This window comes from Macrobrachium nipponense, chromosome 28, assembly GCF_015104395.2.
Source record: "Macrobrachium nipponense isolate FS-2020 chromosome 28, ASM1510439v2, whole genome shotgun sequence".
NCBI lineage: Eukaryota > Metazoa > Arthropoda > Malacostraca > Decapoda > Palaemonidae > Macrobrachium > Macrobrachium nipponense.
Window position 1 is genome coordinate 53,331,092 of NC_087217.1, and position 21,906 is coordinate 53,352,997.

Genomic DNA, 21,906 nt, shown 5'->3' on the forward strand with positions numbered 1-21,906 from the left:
TCATTTTAGGAATAAAAGAAATAAAACTGGAAATCAAGCATTGCAGAATAGGAAAAGTGAAAGATGGCCACTTGATTAGTTTTGCTATTTATCTGACCAATATTAATTTGTAAAATATGAAAGGAATAAGAAAAGTTATAAAAACTGGAAGAAATTGATTATTACATTTAATTGATTAAATTATTTTACACTTCCCTTTACGAGAATTACATTTTTAATGGCTTAGAACGCAACCATCTGTCACTTTACTTAATTCAAGGTCGTAAATGTTGTACCGCACTAACGTTGATGCGCCATAAAAAGAAAAATAATGAATGGAAACAACACACTGGCGACAGAGCACACACACGCCCCCTCGGAGTAAATTAACTTATTTCTTTATTCCGGATGAATCTTACGACCTAGGGACAATTCTCGAGTTAATGGTCTTTTCCCTCCCCGTCCCCAAAATCTCTCTCCGAGGAGCAGTTTCCCCGTTCTCCCCCTCTCTCGTTCATCCATCCTTCCCGTCCTTACTCCTCCTCCCCCTGTTCCTCCTCCTCGTCTTATAGTCCTCCGCCTCCTCCTCCTCCTCGTCTTATATTCCTCCACCTCCTCCTCTCCCTTCTCCCCTTCCCTTGGTAAATCAATCTTCATTCAACCTACGAAGTCTCCCCTTCGCCGATGTCAAAATATCGCCAAACATCCTTGTACCTTTTCCCCTTTTCCCCTAACTTTTCTCTCTCCGAGTTCCTTCTCCCCGCGCGGTGGACAGGTTCGCGTAAGAGCATTAATACGAGGAGGGCGAATGAAAGAGAGCACGAGGTCAATCTCGCTAATTACTCTCAAAGACAAGCGGATCCTCGCTCGCCAGGGGGATGTCGTCGTGTGTGATGCCTGAGGGAAAGCGGAGGAGGAGAAAGGGCGTCTGGCACCCGTAGGAGAGAGAGAGAGAGAGAGAGAGAGAGAGAGAGAGAGAGAGAGAGAGTGATGTAATATGAAGAAGAAAGAAATTTGGATGAAAGAGAGAGGGAAACTATAATAAAAAGAAGAGGAATTGGAAAGAGAACGAGTCGTGATACGAGGAAAAATTAAGAGAGAGAGAGAGAGAGAGAGAGAGAGAGAGAGAGAGAGAGAGAGAGAGAGAGAGAGAGAGAGAGAGAGAGAGAGAGGTGATAAGAAGGAAAAATTTGGAAGAGAGAGAAGGACAGATGTGTAATATAAAGAAGAAAAATCTTGACGAGAATGGAAGTGGAGAGTGATATGAAGAAAAACATTTTGGAAAGAGAGGAAGACGAGAGATGTGTAGTAAGATGGGAGAAGACTTTGGAAGAGAGAGAGAGAGAGAGAGAGAGAGAGAGAGAGAGAGAGAGAGAGAGAGAGAGAGAGAGATCTGTGAGCTGACGAAGAGAACTTGGCAGTTATAGGACATTCTGAATAAAACACGATACTTCGGATCCAAACTCCGGACGTTATTTACTGACTTTTTCCATTTCTTAAACAAGGAGACAAAATTAATGGTCCTGATACTGTATGGGCCGTTTTAGATCTACTGTATATGATATGGGAGTTCCGGAAGTATGGACGAGGAATATATAATGGCCTGTTTTATCTTTGAAATACGTACGGGTTCCAGGAACGCATTCTGATGTTCGTTTTGGGAAGTTTGGTACAGGAGAGAGAGAGAGAGAGAGAGAGAGAGAGAGAGAGAGAGAGAGAGAGAGAGAGAGAGAGAAATAAACTATAATTAGCAAGATTCAAGATGAGAGTATAATAACGGCATCAATATTCATCAGTATGGTCTTATAACCATACTGATGAATTTTTATTTCTATGGTGAGTTTTTGTGTTTTAGGGGGAGTTTTTATGACGATACTAGTGAATTTTTATTTGTATGGTGAGTTTTCATAACCATACTGAAGAATTTTTATTTTCGTGGTGAGTTTTATAATCATAATGATGAATTTTTATTTTTATGGTGTGTTTTTATAAAGACACTAATGAATTTGTATAGTGAGTTTATGACCATACTGATGAATTTTTATTTTATGGTGAGTTTTTATGACCATACTGATGAATTTTTATTGTTATGGTGAGGTTTTATGGACCATTGATGAATTTTCTGAGTTTTTCTAACGAATTTACTGGATGAAGGGTTTTTTTTTATGGTGAAACGTTTTATGACATAGATGCCAAGTTTTTGTTTTTATGGTGAGTTTCTAATCCCGTGGTGACACGGTCAATATTATTCTTCTGAAATTTCACTGTTGAAAATATATTGATGGAACTGAAAAAACAAATCTATATAAATTTTATTAAAAAGTAGAAAATGACAATGGTTTGTGAAAAATAGGAGGCCTTGCGAATAGGTAGGTCAGTATTATTTGTACGAACGTTCAATAAAGTTAAAAATTATTTTTGCGTGAAGGTCATCCGTTCTGAATCCACATGAAATGGTTAGAAAAGATGAACAGATAATCGAAAAAATCCTCCAAGGCGTTTAAGACTTTATTTAGATATATATATCTCATATATATATATATATATATATATATATATATATATATATATATATATAGTATGAGATTTAGTATATATAAATATATATATATATATATATATATATATATATATGTATATAATATAAATAGTCTTAAACGCCTTGGAGGATTTTTAATATATATATATATATATATATATATATATATATATATATATATATATATATGTGTGTGTGTGTGTGTGTGTGTGTGTGTGTGTGTGTGCGTGTGTGTGTGTGTGTGTGGGGGGTACTTAAACTTTAAATATGTTTTAGAATCCTTCACTTTTGAAAATCTCACCGTAACAAGTAATGCTTCTCACGTAGTATGTAACTTGATTTTTACTTCTCATTGTGGCAAACATACTTTTTATATCCATTCTGTAGTATATGTAAAAGTAAGAATTTCGATTTACGTTAGTTAAAAAAAATGGAACTCAGGAAAAGTTAGTTACAAAATAATGAAATAAAATAAAATTTGCAAACATTGTTTACAAAATTGAAATTTTATGATATAACACAAGAAGTTCAACCGCATCGTGATCGCCGGGTAATTGCCATACGAAAATATAAAAATAAAAAAATTGAGAAGAAAAAATTGAAAGAAAGGCAAAGGCCAAAAAAAAAAAAAAAAAAAAAAAAACAAAAAAAAAAAAAAAAAAAAAAAAAAAGGAAAAAGGAAAACTGTCGATACGTTAAGAAGCTTTGGCCATAGAAAAATCACCCCTCTTCGGCAGCAGTTCTAGGGACCAGGGACCAGGGAACCAGCAGCTTGACCCTGCATAACAGAAGGGCGCCGTAGCATAATGTAACAGCTTCCAGCGGGCCATAACTCTGTGCTGCAGAACATTAAGAGGCGGCGCAGGCGACAGAATGATACGCAAGGGACATTCGCCATCGGGTGGGGGGGATGGGGGTAGGGGTGGGAAGGGGCGGAGGGGGAGGAAAGACCCCTCGAAGCCAATAAACAGCCTCTGGTCTCACACAACGCCAAAGTTCGCCCCGCTCTTTCATCACAGCCCATTTTGGTGTTTGGGTTTGGAAGGGGGGTGGGGGTGGGGGTGGGGGTGGAAGCGAAGGATATGGAGAGTTGGGGAACCATCTAGAAATGGGTGTGACATTTGAGAAAGGGTCGGTCGGATGGGGAAGTATTAAGATGTTGGATGAGGGAAGGGGTGTTTTGAGGAGATGGGTGGAAAAATGAGGAGGATATTTGGAGTTTGGGGAATGATCTAAGAGGGGTGGCAAAATAGAGGGGAGTTGTAGGAGGGGGGCCCTGAGGGAATGAGGAATTGGGGAACGGATGGGGAATCATTAAGGAGTAGATGTTGGATGGGGGAAGGGGTGCTTTGTTGCGGAGGATGGGGAGTGGACTGGAGGGTGTGAAGAGTTGGGGGAATCCTCTTGGATGGGGTGGCAGTTGAGAAGGGGAATGGGAAGGAGGTGGGTTGGAGGACATGAGGAATTGGGGAATCATGGAGGAATAGATGTTGGAAGGGGGAATGGGGTCCTTAGTTGGGGGGATGGGGGTGGAAGTGGAGGGCGTAAAGAATTATAGGGGAACTGTCAAGGGATGGGGTTGGGGGAGGACCGGCCGGAGGGCATGAGAGATTGGGGAACGGATGGGGACTTGGAGGAATAACTATTATTCCTCCAAGGATGGGGAAGAAGCCACAAGGAGGAGAAGGAGGTCACTTTTGAGGAAGGAGGCTTTGGCCTTGTCGCTACGTTCTGTATTCTTTATTCTTATCTTCCTCTCTTCTTTTAATCTCTCCCTCTTCCTCTTACTTTTATCATCCCCTTCACTGACTGGTGTTCCAGCCTTCCCACCGCTCTTTAATCTCGGGCGTTATCTGCCTCATTTTCCCCTCCCTTTCTCCTTTTCCATCCTTTTCTATCTTCCCTTGAATGTGATCAAAGGAAGTTCTAAGCTCTCCTCCTCCTCCTCCTCCTCCTCCTCCTCCTCCTCCTCCTCCTCCCGACTTGAGTACATGTCTGGGAAGACATCAAGGAGAATGGTGCCCCAGTAATGTTACACTGCTCCTCTAAAGGAACATTTATGGGAGACAAAGCTAGTGTGTGTGTGTGTGTGTTCTTTTCAGGTGAGGACAGGTGAGACAGGTAATATTCTATTTTCTCTCACTTTTATCACCCCCCCAACCCCCTCCCCCGTGCGTTTCGCTGTATGTGAGAGTAGACGGGGATGGGTGACACCTGACAGCGTTGTTTACGCTGTTGTGCTTGTTGTTGTTTGCTGTGTGTTTATTTTTTTTTTTCATATATCACAGGTATTCTAATTAATGACCGGTAAGAACAGCTGACATTACTATTCATTGCCAAGAGAAGGTAAATACATTAATAATATTAGTATATTTCATTTTGTGTTAGATATGGTTATGATGAACAAGTAATTAAGTTGTTCATAATAATAATAATAACATTGGAAGGAGACCCTCTTTCAAACAAGTATTATTGAAAGGTATTGGTGCATTAGCTGAATTTAACTTGTGAAAGAAAATAGAGGAGATTATTTACTAGTTAAATGCAGCTGATGCAGCAATATCTTTCAGTAAGAATAATAATAATAACAATAATAATAATAATATAAATTCTTTTCTATTGGAAACTGGATATCGCTTTAACATTCACCACCATATGACGGAAAAACACTTTTTTTTCTAGTAGAAATTTCTTATGGATATATGATAAAATATTTTGAATTAATTTTTCTCAGTAGAATACTACTTCCCATTTTATGAAAATGACATATGAGAAAGGCTCTCAGATTCGTACATTCAAGTCCATGTCATTGTGTCAACATTGTCACACAGTTCGGTTCGGGGTAATGTAATATCCTCTCTCTCTCTCTCTCTCTCTCTCTCTCTCTCTCTCTCTCTCTCTCTCTCTCTGGCCATCTCCTTTAGGTACTTCGTCAGTTATATTTCATCTATATGCCTGAAGGAGTAGCAGAGGGTCCCTTGACATGGCAAGAGAAATAAGGAAAGGCGTAGGACTCCATTTCTGCCCTTTTACGACCTCCTTCCCTGCCCTGGTGATGGAACATTGCTATCTTTAATAAATATGCATCATCTTGGTACACTTCTCTCTCTCTCTCTCTCTCTCTCTCTCTCTCTCTCTCTCTCTCTCTCTCTCTCTCTCTCTCAAATGACGTAACCAACCTAAGCTAACTTAAAGTGAGTGTCATTAAAAGTATAAATGTGAACATGAGGCTTTTATTCATGAGGTCTCTCTCTCTCTCTCTCTCTCTCTCTCTCTCTCTCTCTCTCTATATCATATATATAATAATATATATCTATATATATATATATATATATATATATATATATAATATATATATAGTATATATATATATATATATATATATATATATGTATTATATGATATATAGATAGATAGATATGATATATAAATAGATAGAGAGATAGATAGTAGATAAATAGATAGACAGATAGATAGATAGATAGATAGATAAATAGATAGATAGATAGATAGATAAATAAGTAGATAGATAGATATAGAATTTATATAGTTAGAAAACATGATAACGAAGGACTGAGGCATTCAGAGCGAAGGACGTAAGGACATTCATAAAGCTATCTCTCTCTCTCTCTCTCTCAAATGACGTAACCAACCTAACCTATAACCTAACCTAAAGTGAGTGGTTATTAAAAGTATAAATGTGAACATGTGGCTTTTATTCATGAAGTCAGTCTCTCTCTCTCTCTCTATCTCTCTCTCTCTCAATATATATACATACATACATATATATATATATATATATATATATATATATATATATATATATATAGATAGATAGATGATAGCTAGATAGATAGATAGATAGATAGATAGATAGATAGATAGATAGCTAGTACGAAGAGACATGAGGCATTCCAGAACGAAGGAGGTAAGGATATTCATAAAGCCAAGTCTCTCCCTCTCTCTCTCTCTCCCCTACGCAGCCGTCGAGGAGGCAACTCCAGTCCGGTGGTAGGATCTCCTCCTTCCGTGGCGGGGCCGTATTCCGTGGCTTCAATTCCCTAATGCTGGGCCCCATCAAAAGCTCAGGTAACGACCGTCGTCTGCATTAAAGCTCCGTTTATGCCGCACTTAAACATGCTTAATGGGGTATAACAAACTCCTTACCAACAACGCTCCACTTGTAATAGAAAATTCCACCTTAAGGGGCCCAGTAAATTGGGTCATAATTCTTCCAATGGGAGGTTATAGGCTGCAGTATGATAAAGTTGTAACTCGCGAGCTTATTACTCGTAATTAGTTCCCCCCAACCTCACGATACGATCGAGTCGCGTCCGTTGGGCCGGAGCCCTATGAATGATTTCAATGCAAGATCCAGCTCTCTCTCTCTCTCTCTCTCTCTCTCTCTCTCTCTCTCTCTCTCACCTATGAAATAAAATTTTCTCTTTCTCCCACTATAAGTGACTATTATTAAGAATATGAATATCTCACCATGAAACTTGTTTCTGAAGTTATTCTCTCTCTCTCTCTCTCTCTCTCTCTCCTTCCTATGAAATCAAAATTTCTCTCTCACTATAATTGACTCTTATTAAAAGTATTAATATCTCACCATATGACCGTTGTTCCAAAGTTATTCTCTCTCTCTCTCTCTCTCTCTCTCTCTCTCTCTCTCTCTCTCTCTCTCTCCTATGAAATCAAAGTTTCTCCCTCTCTATAATTGACTCTTATTAAAAGTATAAATGTCTCACCATATGACCGTTGTTCCAAAGTTATTCTCTCTCTCTCTCTCTCTCTCTCTCTCATATGAAATCAAAGTTTCTCCCTCACTATAATTGACTATTATTAAAAGTATAAATGTTTCACCATGGGACTGTTGTTCCAGAAGTTATTCTCTCTCTCTCTCTCTCTCTCTCTCTCTCTCTCTCTCTCTCTCTCTCTCTCTCTCTCTCTCTCTCTCCTGCCTATGAAATCAAAATTTCTCTCACTATAATTGACTCTTATTAAAAGTAGTAATATCTCACCATATGACCGTTGTTCCAAAGTTATTCTCTCTCTCTCTCTCTCTCTCTCTCTCTCTCTCTCTCTCCTATGAAGTCAAATTTTCTCCCTCACTATAAGTGACTATTATTAAAAGTATAAATGTTTCACCAATGAGGCTGTTATTCCAGAAGTTATTCTCTCTCTCTCTCTCTCTCTCTCTCTCTCTCTCTCTCTCTCTCTCTCTCTCTACTACCTTTTTTCATCTGTGCACTGCTTAATAGCATACCTAATTGCCGCTGCTCTATAACCACGCATACCCACATGCCATCAACCAATACCTTCTGATGTAGTTTTGGTATATCACACTCCCACCCTCCAACCCCCCTCCAAACCCCCCACCCCCCCGCCACGAGACAAAACGACCAAGGGAAATAGTGAAATAACACACGCTCTCCATAGGCACACATGCCCAATTCTTCTTGGTATATTTTGTCCCATACTATACATCCCCCTACCCCTCCCCCAGCCCCCATAAATAAGGACCACCGTGAAAGAATGAAATAATTAGCTTCCTCTATACCCACAAATGCCCAATTCCTTCTGATATAGTTTGCCATATTTTAGCGCCCACTACCCCTCCCCCCAAAAGAAGGACCACCGTGAAAAAATGAAATATCAAGCTTCCTCTATACCTGCAAAGGCCCAATTCCTTCTGATGTAGTTTGCCATATTTAGCCCCGCCCCCTCCCCCCTTCCTCCCGGGTAAGAGAGAGAGAGAGAGAGAGAGAGAGAGAGAGAGAGCAGGAAAAGATGAGATTACAAATTTTCATTCCTATGTAGCTTGTCATGTTCAAACCACACACACACACACACCCAAAAAGAAAAAAATATATGACCAGGGAAAAAATGAAATAACAAGCATTAGAGGGAGAAGAAACGCCGTGGTCGATAAGTGGGGCTTGGACTTCACAAATCTGCACACACGACCAATTACAGCGGCGCGAAGGGCCCTTGGCCCAATCGCTGGCGACCTCTGTCGCGGGGCATCTCAAGCTTGGACGACGTCGAGTGGTCGTAAAGAAGGCGGACTGGTCGTTAAAAGTCCTCTCTCTCTCTCTCTCTCTCTCCTGGCCTCCAACGTCCCCTTAAAATAAAGTCGTCCTTTAACTCTCTCTCTCTGTTCTTTTGCTTACAGTAGGAAATAACAAGATGTAAAGGGTGTTGAATGCTGTTATGAGAGAGAGAGAGAGAGAGAGAGTTTTTGTCGCTTGGAAAATCTGATAGTTATAAGAGTAATTTTCAACGTGAGAACTCTTTCGTTATACTCACATACACTCACACACCTGACCACGAGGTCAGCTGGATGATAACGTGACCTCGTTCTCATACTTATAGGACGTATTGAATCCTACTACGAATGTCAGAATTCCTTCATATGTTTGCATTTGGAGCTCAGGCTTTTTAGTGACAAGTGTATCCAAAATATGTTGAGGATTCGAGAAATTAAGAGGGCGTTATGATTTTTGCAGTTAGATACATATATGGTAAAAAGTGGCCAGTAGATTATCTCTCTCGCTCTTTCTTCAGTTTTAACTGTAATTTTAATTTAGTTTTAGGTTCTTTTGACTAATGTAGTTTTTTCCACGTGCTTTAATTTGTTTTTTGTTGTTCTTTTGCCGACGCGGAATTAGAGGAATTTATTTTCGGTGATAGAAATTCATTTCTCGATATAGTGCGGTTCGGATCCCACAATAAGCTGTACGTCCCGTTGCTAGGTGGTCTGGTAAACTAAGATATACTCAACCTATTGTTCTTTTATTATATATATATATATATATATATATTATATATATATACATACATACATACATACATACATACATATACCGAGCTACAAATGTCCATTAATATCTGTAGTTGACAGGCGGCATAAACTTATATCCCTTGCGGTGGCTGTGTGGTTTAGAGCTTCACTGTGCGTCCTGGATTTGTTGGATTCGATGGTTCGCGCCCGTGAGCCGAGAAATCTCTTATCGACTAAAAAATTCCCCTACGGTTTACATATGTGAAAATATATTAATTCCGAGGTAGAGCGAACTAGATATTAAAGGACATTTGTAGCTCGATGTATGTATATGAATCACGGTAATGTGATATGACTTATACACACACATATATATATATATATATATATATATATATATATATATATATATATATGTGTGTGTGTGTGTGTGTGTGTGTGTGTGTATGTATGAGAGAGAGAGAGCCATCGATGGATGGTTAGATCTCCATGAACTTTCGTGTGATTCGATTACGTCTGGAGCTGTCAGTTTTGAATTGGCATAACTTTCAGTATAAAGAAGTTTCTTTCCTGTCTTCGCTGTATGGTAACATGTCTATTCGCATTCCTCTTATTTATGGCTCTTTTAAGAATACTGTTCATAATCCAACCGTGAACATTACGCAACTGTTAAACTTGCACTGTTTTCGCTTACTCTGGCAGTAAGCCTACAAACTATTTTGTTGTTGTTGTTATTTGTGGGGGGGGGGTGGTGTTAGGATAGCCTTATGCAAAAGCCTAAAACGGTCTGAAAAAGGTGCTTCGCATTGAGTTCAAGATACAGGAATTATAGGATAGGATATTTATGATTTATTTATTAGAATGAAAATGTAAAAATTAAATAATGTGCATGTTAAACAGTACAGAAAAATTATTTCTGATAAAATATATCGTATTTTAATTTTCGTTGGTGAAACAGAACTCTACTTGACTGTAGGTTTTAGCGCGTTTTAATTTATTTAGCGTACTGAATTTAGGCTATGTTTCTCTGTTCGATTATTTTGTCTTTCCATTGATAACTGAGAGTCTATGAACATATTTAATCTGTGTCCTTTTTATTTGATCCTTGTTGTTAGTATGAGTAGTATTAAGTATGAATATGAATTACGAAGACCACTTCACCTTAAGTTAGGAATATATAATGTTTACAACTTATGCGTGAGGGGAAAAGCTTACACGCGTCCCGAGTAAGCTGGAGATCGCATCACGCTTTGGTTTTATTTATCTTTTTCATTACTCGCAAGCATATACCCAGTAAGGCACACTGCATTGCCTGTTATCACGTTCTTGATATTTTTTCCCGCATGGTATTTAATTCATCTTATTTCGCCTAAGCAGAATTATAGTTTGTTAAGAAAACACTTATCAAGTGTTAGGAAATGGGAAGTTGAAATGTTTTATAGCTTAAATTCTCAAAGACAAGAAGATATGTCTTACAGACACATCCTAATATATCCTTTCCTATATCTGGATGATATAATAATCATCTTTGGCAATGTAACGTGAAAAACTTAAAGTAAAAGTATTTTCAAAATAAGCTCAGGTTACAAAAACAAAGAATACCTTTACTTTCAAATGCTTTGAAAATATTATACAGACATTTGATAAGTCAGGAACTTCGTTCTGTCTGTCTCGCAGGAGGGAATTATGTGCCCAATTGAAATCCATAATCTCTCTCTCTCTCTCTCTCTCTCTCTTGCTTGGTGAGACGTACCCGCGTGAAGTCAGATTAATCAACAGATATCACAAGTTTAACATACGACTAGAATTTGAGAAATATCTAGAAGTGTTCGTGAACTATCGGTGATAAGATTAGTGTGAAAATAGTAGGATAAAGCGTCTTCTAAGTTAGTTTATCAAGTGTAATACTATAAATCAGAACAAGATGGCAGTAAGTTCCAACTGCGGGAGAGGTGGCGTAATTTGGCGTGTTTAGCAGATTCGCAATACGATGAGGTAGCAGGAAGGGAACTGGCATTTCTCATCTATGAAATCAGCAACAGTCCTAACCAAAAAGATACAAAAGCATTCATAGATATATTAGAAGGATATAATCCTTCAAACTGGAACAAATCTAATGAAAACATCTTGAAAATAATTGAAGAAGTTCCAATAAAATCCAAGTGGTCAAGAGACTCATAAAGAAAATATACATAAACCAACATATTCCGACAAAGAAAATGAATAAGGTGAATCTTGTGGATATCCTAATTGATGCATTAGGAAAAAGAATGCCAAAAGCATGCAAACTGTGTAAGGTTTGGTATAGCATAGTCAATCACAAAACCTAATCAGAAAAATGTGCTGCATGCAACATTCCGACCATCCACAGTGTGGCTGAGGTAATACAAGATTTGAGAAAAGATACAAGAATTTTTTGTTCAACATGTCTATCATGGATAGACAATGTTATTAAACTCAATGATTGGAATGTACAAATAGTTGAGGATGAAGAAGAAGAGGAAGAGGAAGAAGAAGAAGAAGAAAAAGAAGCAAGAGGAAAACGGAAGAGAAGTAAACAAAAATGAAATGACAGAAAAAAATAAGGAAAAACAAAGAACAAGATAAAAGTATGGATGCAGAGATACTCATTGATACTACATATGAGGCAATAAAGCAGCATACCTACGAAGAAATAAATTACGATATGACAACAGAAAAGCAAATCCGAAGAGGCTCTACCCAGATCTACACAATGACGGGAAAGAGGAAAAAATAGACAAGAAAGACAAAATCTGCAACCTTTTGAAAAGAGGGAATTGCAGATTTGGAGAAAGATGTTACTACAAACATCCTAAGATATGTCCAAAACTATGAAAATATATGGTAAATGTGCATACTTAGATGGATATGGGGGATGATTGCAGAGATCTGCATCCAAAAATATGTAAAAACCTAAAAGAAGGAAAAGGATGTAAGTTCGACAAAAATGCAAATATATGCACCCTGTAGCCATGAATCATAATCAAATAAATAACCAACCAAGTAATAAATCCAAAATAAGAAAGAAACAAATAAAGAGAGAAATCAAGATATCAGGTAAAAGAGAAAAGCAGACCACCAATGAGATATGCAGAGGTGTCAGCAAAAAAATTTCAAACGCATCAGCTCAGAAATTCTACTCAAGAGATAATAACTGTATTTTATTATGCAAGAGGATATTGCAGAAACGGAGAAAATTGCAGATTCAGACACAAAAATGAATAATTATGATGAAGGTAGATCAAATATTATGGAAAAGTTGGATTTTTTAATGTCAGAATTTCTGGAAATGAAAAAAAGAAACAACATACCAGAACAGGAAAGAGACATGGGAAAATCCTTATTACTACCATTATTAAATGAAGGAGAAAACACGCAAACCACATAGTGATGGTATGCGCAGGGTTTAGTTACGAGTAACTCAAAAAGAAAAATAGAGTACTTAGAAGAACTAACCCAAAATGAAAAAGAAAATAGATATAATGAATATAAGTGAAACCTGGTATTCCCAAGAGACTGGGAATGATGATCAAATAAAAGGGTTCCAAACTTATAGATCAGATGAAAAAATAGGATCAAGGGGGAACCGATCAGATAAGAAAAAATAGGAATCAAGGGGGAACCGCATATGGGAAAGACAAAAAACAAGGAAAAAATAAAAATATGAGAAATATAGTAACTCAGAATGTGAACTAATAGCGGTAGAATTTGAATCTGAAAAATTGATGAACATAGTAATATATAGACCTCCTAATACTAAAGAGTTTGACTTAATAATTGAAAAATTGGATGATATATGTAGAAATCACAAGGACTGGACTATTCTCCTATCTTGGTGACTTCAACTTTCCTTTCGTAGAATGGAAAGAAACGAATAGGAGATTGTGGTTGTACTTATACATATAAAAAAGAGAGTAATAGTAGTGCAGAAGATAAGAGGCAATTTGAAAAGCTATAGATATGCTACTAGAATACAACATTCAACAAATAAATCACCTGCCAACAAGAAAGTGGAAAATACTTTAGACCTAGTATTTGTGAACGAGATGAATTATGTTAAAGAAATAATAGTTTATAATGCGAGTATTTCAGACCATAATGTCATAGAATTAACAGTTCATTCCAAAGCAAGTGAAAATAGAGATAAGCAAGAAATGAAAAAAGTGGGAAGGATATGGAAAATACAACTTCTACAGTAAAAAATATAAATGGTCAGAAATTAATGAAGAATTAAACAAAGATTGGGATAACATTTTCGTAAGTGAGGACATAAGGGTAAATACGGAGATATTATATAAAATATTGGAGAAAATAGTGGCAAAAATATATACCGAAAGAAGAAAAGTAAACATCATTCATGCATACCAAGAGACAGAAGGATCTTGTTCCAGAAAATCAAGAAAGTGGAAAAAAGGTCTTGCAAAGAAAAAAATGCATGGAAAGTTATAGAACTAAAAAGTAAGATAGAAAATGCAGAACAAAAGATTATACAATCAAAAGAAAATGAAAACGGGACTTGGAAGAAAAAAACCCTATTAAATATCAAGCAAAACCCCAAACTATTATACTCATATGCGAAGAAGATGAATAAAAGAAGAATAGAAATAGGCCCTCTGAGAATTGAAGGGAGATTAACGAATGAAAAAAGGAAATTTGCAACATACTGGCAGAACGATATAAGAGAGAATTCACCCCAATAGAATAGATAATGAAGATAATGATATAGAAGTAAGGGAAGAAAATAGTGAAAGATTTAGCTGACATAGAAATTAATGAAGCTGATATTGTGCAGGCCATTAATGAATTAAAAATGGAGCTGCTGCAGGGCCGGATGGAGTCCCTGCTATTTTGTTAAAGAAAGTAGTTCATTCTATCGCAAAGCCACTTGCAATATTATTAAGACAAAGTGTAGATACAGGCAAGATTTATGATGAGCACCAAAATTAGCATATATCACCCTACTTTCAAAAGTGGATCAAGACTAGAGGCAAGTAATTATAGGACCTGTGAGTCTAACATCACATATTATGAAAGTGTATGAAATGGGTAATGAAGAAAAAATATTATGAAACATTTAATAAAAAATAATTTGTTTAATATAGGACAACACGGTTTCGTACCCGGAAAAAGTACACAAACCCAACTGTTAGTCCACCGTAGAACAATATTCAAAAATATGAAAAGCGGAAATGAAACAGATGTGGTTTATCTAGACTTTGCAAAAAAGCTTTTGACAAAAGTAGACCATAATATATTAGCAAAGAAAATTAGAAAACACAATATCGTAGATAAAGTAGGTAGATGGTTAAAAGAATTTTTACACAACAGAAAACAGATAGTTATTGCAAACGATGAGAAATCGGATGAAACCAAGGTAATATCCGGTGTGCCACAAGGTACGGTGCTAGCTGCAATATTGTTTGTTATTATGATTGAAGACATAGACAGTAATGTTAAGGATTCGGTAGTGAGTGTTTCGCTGATGACACAAGAATAAGTAGAGAAATTACTTGTGTGAAGATAGGAACGCTCTACAAAGAGACCTTAACAAAGTATATGATTGGGCAGAGGTAAATAGGATGGTATTTAACTCTGATAAATTTGAATCAATAAATTATGGAGGACAGAGAAGGAAAGCTATATGCATATAGGGGACCTAATAATGAGACAATCACAAATAAGGAAGCAGTTAAAGACCTTGGTGTGATGATGAATAGGAACATGTTATGCAATGATCAAATAGTAATTCTGTTGGCAAAATGTAAAGCAAAAATGGGAATGTTGTTACGGCACTTCAAAATAAGAAAAAAGCTGAACACATGATTATGCTTTATAAAACATATGTTCGTAGTCCACTTGAATATTGCAATATGATATGGTACCCACACTATCAAAAGGATATTGCAACAAAAGAGAGTGTACAAAGGTCCTTTACAGCTAGAATAGAAGAAGTTAAGGACCTAGACTACTGGGAAAGACTACAATCCTTAAAATTATATAGTCTAGAAAGGAGAAGAGAACGCTACATGATAATTCAGGCATGGAAACAGATAGAAGGAATAACAGAAAATATCATGGAACTAAAAATATCAGAAAGAGCAAGCAGAGGTAGATTAAATAGTGCCCGCAAAACTATAACCAGGGAAAAATAAGGAAAGCACACAGGACATTAATCCACTACGCACCAGCATCGATAATGCAGCGTCTATTCAATGCATTGCCAGCTCATCTGAGGAATATATCAGGAGTGAGCGTAGATGTGTTTAAGAATAAGCTCGACAAATATCTAAACTGCATCCCAGACCATCCAAGATTGGAAGATGCAAAATATACCGGAAGATGTACTAGCAACTCTCTGGTAGACATTAGAGGCGCCTCACACTGAGGGACCTGGGGCAACCCGAACGAACTGTAAGGTCTGTAAGGTAAGGTAAGGTCTCTCTCTCTCTCTCTTTTCCATTACCTCCGTTTCTCCTGTTTTATCATCCTAGTCTCTCTGTCTTTCTCGTACTCCCAATCCATTCCCCCAACTCCCCTCTCTCCCTCTCTAACTTCCTATCTCTCTCTCTCTCTCTCTCTCTCTCTCTTATCTTGTACCTCTGTCCATTTCTCACTCTCTTTCTTTATCCCGCCCTTCTTTTCCATACCTCCAATTTTCCTTATCCTCCCCTAGGCTCTCTCTCTTCTCTTTATCCTCTCTCTCTCTCTCTCTCTCGTACCTGCTTATCCATTTCTCTCTCTTGTACCTCCTGTCCATTTCTCGTTCTCTCTTTCTCCCTTCTTTTCCATTACCTCATTTTCTCTCTTATCCTCCTAGGCTCTCTCTAGTACCTCCTGTTCATTTCTCGCCCTCTCTCTCTCTCTCTCCCTTCTTTTCCACTACCTCATTTTCTCTTTTATCCTCCTAGGCTCTCTCTCTCTCTCTCTCTCTCTCTCTCTCCTCTCTCTCTCTCTCTCTCTCTCTCTCCCCGAAGTTTTGCTGCACAACAATTTTATCTGTCCTTTTCTCCCACGACAGCAGGACTCGAATGATCTTCCCTTGCCTCCCGAATCTTCTCCTCCTCCTCCTCCTCCTCTCCAGTTAATTCCTCGTTTAGACACACCTACAGAGGCGTAGGGACTCTGCGTCATTTATCAGCGTCGTAAATAATGCGAGTTTTATTGCAAGACACTCCAATACTGGCCCCGCCTGTCGCGCGCCGACGTTGGGTATTAATCTATGGTGATCTCGAGATGTGGCATCCAATTCCAGGGAAGAAGAAGAAGAAGAAGAAGAAGAAGAAGAAGGCGAGGAGGAGGAGGTGGAGAAGAAGGAGGAGAATGAGAATAGAAAGGAAGGCGAATCGATCTTAGTGGAAGAGGATGAGGATGGAAAAGTAGAAGCCATGTTGAAATAATGTCTAAGAGAAGAAGGGGGGAGGAGGAGGAGGAGGAGGAGGAGGAGGAGGTGGAGGAGGTGGAGGCGGAGGAAGAGAATCGATCTTGGTAGAAGAGAATGAGGATGGAAAAGTAGAAGACAAGTTGAAATAACGAGGTCTAAGAGAAGAAGAAGAAGAAGAAGGGGAGGAGGAGGAGGAGGAATAGATCTTAGAGGAAGAGGAGATGAATGGAGAAGTAGAAGACACGTTGAAATAATGAGGTCTAAGAAAAGAAGAAGGGGACGAGGAGGAGGACTAAATCAGGAAGAAGAAGAAGGGGAGGAGGAGGAGTAGGAGAATAGAAATAGAATCGATCTTGGTGGAAGAGGATGAGGATGGAAAAGTAGAAGACAAGTTGAAATAATGAGGTCTAAGAGAAGAAGAATTGGAGGAGGAGGAGGAATAGCTCCTAGAGGAATAGGAGATGGATGGAGAAGTAGAAGACGAGTTGAATCAATGAGATGCAAGAGAAGAAGAAGAAGAAGAAGATGCAGAAGGAGAAAGTGAGGGAGAGGAGTTAATAAAAAGGATTAAAAGTAGAACTTGGTGGAAGAGGAGATGGATGAAAGAAAGAGTAGAATACAAGTTGAAACAATGAGATCTAAGAAGACAAAATGAGAAGACAGGGAAGAGGGGGAGGAGAATCAAAAGCAAGAAAAACAGAACTTGGTGGAGGAGGAAGTGGGTGGGAAAGTAAAAGACAAGTTAAAATAATGTTGATCTGAGAGGAAATGAAGGCGAAGAAGAAGAAGAAGAAGAAGAAGAAAGGTAGACCTTGCTGGAAGATGAGGTAGACGGAAAAGAATGGAAGGCAAGTTGAAGGAATGACATCCTAGAATGAAATGATGACGCTGAAGTAAAACTGATGGAATGGAAACCATTGGGAGGGAGAAACCTGTATGAAAAATGAAGATGGAAAATTGATAGAGCTTATTTTTAAAAATAAAGAAGAGATAGAGAAAGAGATATGTGCTTGTAAATATGTGTTAATATATGTGTGTATTTATATTTATATGTGTAATATATATTTGTGTATTTGTGTATGTGTTTTTATCTGCAACAGCCAAATTGACCTAACATCTGGATTTCTTCACGCTTTTTAAACAAACCTGTCACACAAGGCACTTGAATCGTCAATGAGGATTTTATTGGGAAAAACACTAATATTCTGTCTCATATGTACACATTAAAACTGCTCCATTATTCAACGCAAAGAAACTATTTCCAAAATATGACATGTCGAGAGAGTAGCTACCATCTACCTACCTGCACGGAGTACAAAGAACCCCATTTACCCCTTGCACGGACAAATATCCAACCCCTAAATTCCTCCATCCACTGAGGAAACGGTCATAAACCCCTTCCCCTCCTTCCTCACCCATCCCCTCGCCCTCAAGGACCCTTAGGGACCCCTCCACATTATATTTCCATCCCCCAAAGATCAGCCCTAGATAACGTAGCGATATGATCCTTCTGGGGATCTCATCGCTGATGTTGAATGAAATATTCATTATCTGTGTGGACTGCGGAGTGGCAGCGGCGTCGAAACAGGTTGGCGTTCCCCAAGTAGACGATGTTCCCGCGCTTTTTTTTTCTTTCTCTTTTTTCGAAATTGGACGCTTTCCCGTCCAAACTGTTTCCCAGCGCTTTTTATAAAGTACTTTATACCAACGGCTCTTCAATTAGACCGTTTTTATATCTTCGCGCGAACAGGGTCAACTTAATGGCAAATGATTTGTATTGAAGCGCGATCTGGAATACAGTAGGGAAATTAGGGTGATTACGAATATAAATGCATCTGTCGGACACGAAACCTGAAGGATGTTTAGTGGGAAACAATTTACGTTGATTGTTATGACAGCTCGTATTCGGGGATATAACTCGCGTCGGAAAAATTTTCATAGTTAGAATCGTATCGACGGATTAAAAACACCTTAGATGTAGTGGCTAGTACTGATATATTTTTTTAAGCTGCCCTAAATTTTTTCCCAGGTTAAACACCTTAGATATAGTGTCTAGTATTGTTTTTTTTTTTTTACTGTATTTTTCTCCTCGCAATTTTTATCTCCTTTATTCTCTGCATACTATCTTATCTGTATCTTTATGTAACACCAGTTAGATTTGAAATTCCGACAACGTACAATGGCTATAGTTTTCAATTATGGATTTATCAACGAATGCTCTCGTCGTTTCCCAACTGCAACGTAAGATTATCAAATTACATAAATCATTGAATCTTGTAACAAAAATCAGTTTATGTAATGTTTCTTCTCTCAAAGGAGGGCAGTGGAGATTTTTAGAGAGATTTATTGTGTCGACAGCTTTAGTAAGTATACAAATCCTAGCACCAGCGAAAATATCTGTGTTTCACCAGTTATAATCCCTAAGCTGAAATGTCTTTGCAGGTGCAGTACAGATACAGTTTAAGCCATAACCCTGAAATTGTAATATGTTGGAAAATAGGTATCATGTTAATCCTTCATATCATTTGTTTCCAGTTCTCGTTCAGTCTTTTTGTACAGAATTCATTTTCTGACATCGAGGGTTTCTTCCCCCCCCCCCCCCCCCCCCCCCCCCCGCCATTTCTGTCTTCAAAGATCTACATCCAAAAGTATGCACAAACCTAAAAGAAGGAAAAGGATGTAAGTTCGACAAAAAATGTAAATATATGCACCCTGCAGCCATGAATCAAAATCAAATAAATAATCAATCAAATAATAAAATTCAAAATAAGAAACAAACAAACAAAGAGAGGAACAAAGAATATCAGGTGAAAGGAAAAAACCAGCCATCACCGCGATATGCAGGGTCAGCAAAATATTTCCAAGCATCAGCTCCAAGATACAATTCAAGAGATAAGAACTGTATTTATGATGCAAGAGGATATTGCAGATATGGAGAAAATTGCAGATTCAGACACAAAATGAATCATTATGATGAAGAAAGATCAAATATTATGGAAAAGTTGGATTTTTTAATGTCAGAATTTCTGAAAATGAAGAAAAAAACAACATACCAGAACAGGAAAGAGACATGGGAAAATCCTCATTATTACCCATATTAAATAAATGAAGGAGAAAACACGCAAACCATCATAGTGATGAATGCGCAGGGTTTAGTTACGAGTAACTCAAAAAGAAAAATAGAGTACTTAGAAGAACTAACCCAAATTGAAAAGAAAATAGATATAATGAATATAAGTGAAACCTGGTATTCCCAAGAGACTGGGAATGATGATCAAATAAAAGGGTTCCAAACTTATAGATCAGATAGAAAAATTAGGAATCAATGGGGAACCGCAATATATGGGGAAGACAAAAAACAAGGAAAAATATATGAGAAATGTAGTAACTCAGAATGTGAACTAATAGCGGTAGAATTTGAATCGAAAAATTAATGAACATAGTAATATATAGACCCCCTAATACTAAAGAGTTTGACATAATAATAGAAAAATTGTATAATATATGTAGAAATCACAAGGACTGGACTATTCTCCTATCTGGAGACTTTAACTTTCCTTTCGTAGACTGGAAAGAATGAATAGGAGATTGTGGTTGTACTTATACATATAAAAAAGAGAGTAATAGTAGTGCAGAAGATAAGAGGCAATTCGAAAAGCTATTAGATATGCTACTAGAATACAACATTCAACAAATAAATCACCTGCCAACAAGAAAGGAAAATACTTTAGACCTAGTATTTGTGAACGAGGTGAATTATGTTAAAGAAATAATATTTTTTAATGCAAGTATTTCAGACCATAATGTCATAGAATTAACAGTCCTTTCCAAAGCAAGTGAAAACAGAGATAAGCAAGAAATGAAAAAGTGGGAAGGATATGGAAAATACAACTTCTATAGTAAAAATATAAAATGGTCAGAAATAACTGAAGAATTAAACAAAGATTGGGATAACATTTTCGTAAGTGATGACATAAGGGTAAATACGGAGATATTATATAAAATATTGGAGAAAATAGTGGAAAAATATATACCGAAGAAGAAAAGTAAACATCATTCATGCATACCAAGAGACAGAAGGATCTTGTTCCAGAAAATCAGAAAGTGGAAAAAAGGTCTTGCAAAAGAAAAAAATGCATGGAAAGTTATAGAACTAAAAAGTAAGATAGAAAATGAAGAACAAAAGATTATACAATGAAAAGAAAATGAAAAACGGGACTTGGACGAAAAAACCCTAGTAAATATCAAGCAAAACCCCAAACTATTATACTTGTACGCGAAAAAGATGAATAAAAGGAGAATAGAAATAGGCCCTCTAAGAATTGAAGGGAGATTAACGAATGAAGAAAAGGAAATATACAACATATTGGCAGAACGATATAAGAGAGAATTCACCCCTAGAATAGATAATGAAGATAATGATATAGAAGTAAGGGACAAAAATAGTGAATATTTAGCTGACATAGATAATAATGAAGCTGATATTGTGCAGGCTATTAATGATATTAAAAATGGAGCTGCTGCAGGGCCTGATGGTGTCCCTGCTATTTTTTTAAAGAAAGTAGTTCATTCTATCGCAAAGCCACTTGCAATATTATTAAGACAAAGTGTAGATACAGGCAAGATTTATGATGAGCACAAATTAGCATGTATTACCCTTACTTTCAAAAGTGGATCAAGACTAGAGGCAAGTAATTATAGGCCTGTGAGTCTAACATCACATATTATGAAAGTGTATGAAAGGGTAATGAAGAAAAATATTATGAAACATTTAATAAAAAATAATCTGTTTAATATAGGACAACATGGTTTTGTACCCGGAAAAAGTACACAAACCCAACTGTTAGTCCACCATGAGAACATATACAAAAATATGAAAAGCGGAAATGAAACAGATGTGGATTATCTAGACTTTGCAAAAGCTTTTGACAAGGTAGATCATAATATATTAGCGAAGAAAATTAGAAAACATAATATAGTGGATAAAGAAGGAACATGGTTAAAAGAATTTTTACACAACAGAAAACAGATAGTTATTGCAAACGATGAGAAATCGGATGAAGCTAAGGTAATATCCGGTGTGCCACAAGGTACGGTGTTAGCTGCATTACTGTTTGTTATTATGATTGCAGACATAGACAGTAATGTTAAGGACTCGGTAGTGAGTAGTTTCGCCGATGACACAAGAATAAGTAGAGAAAT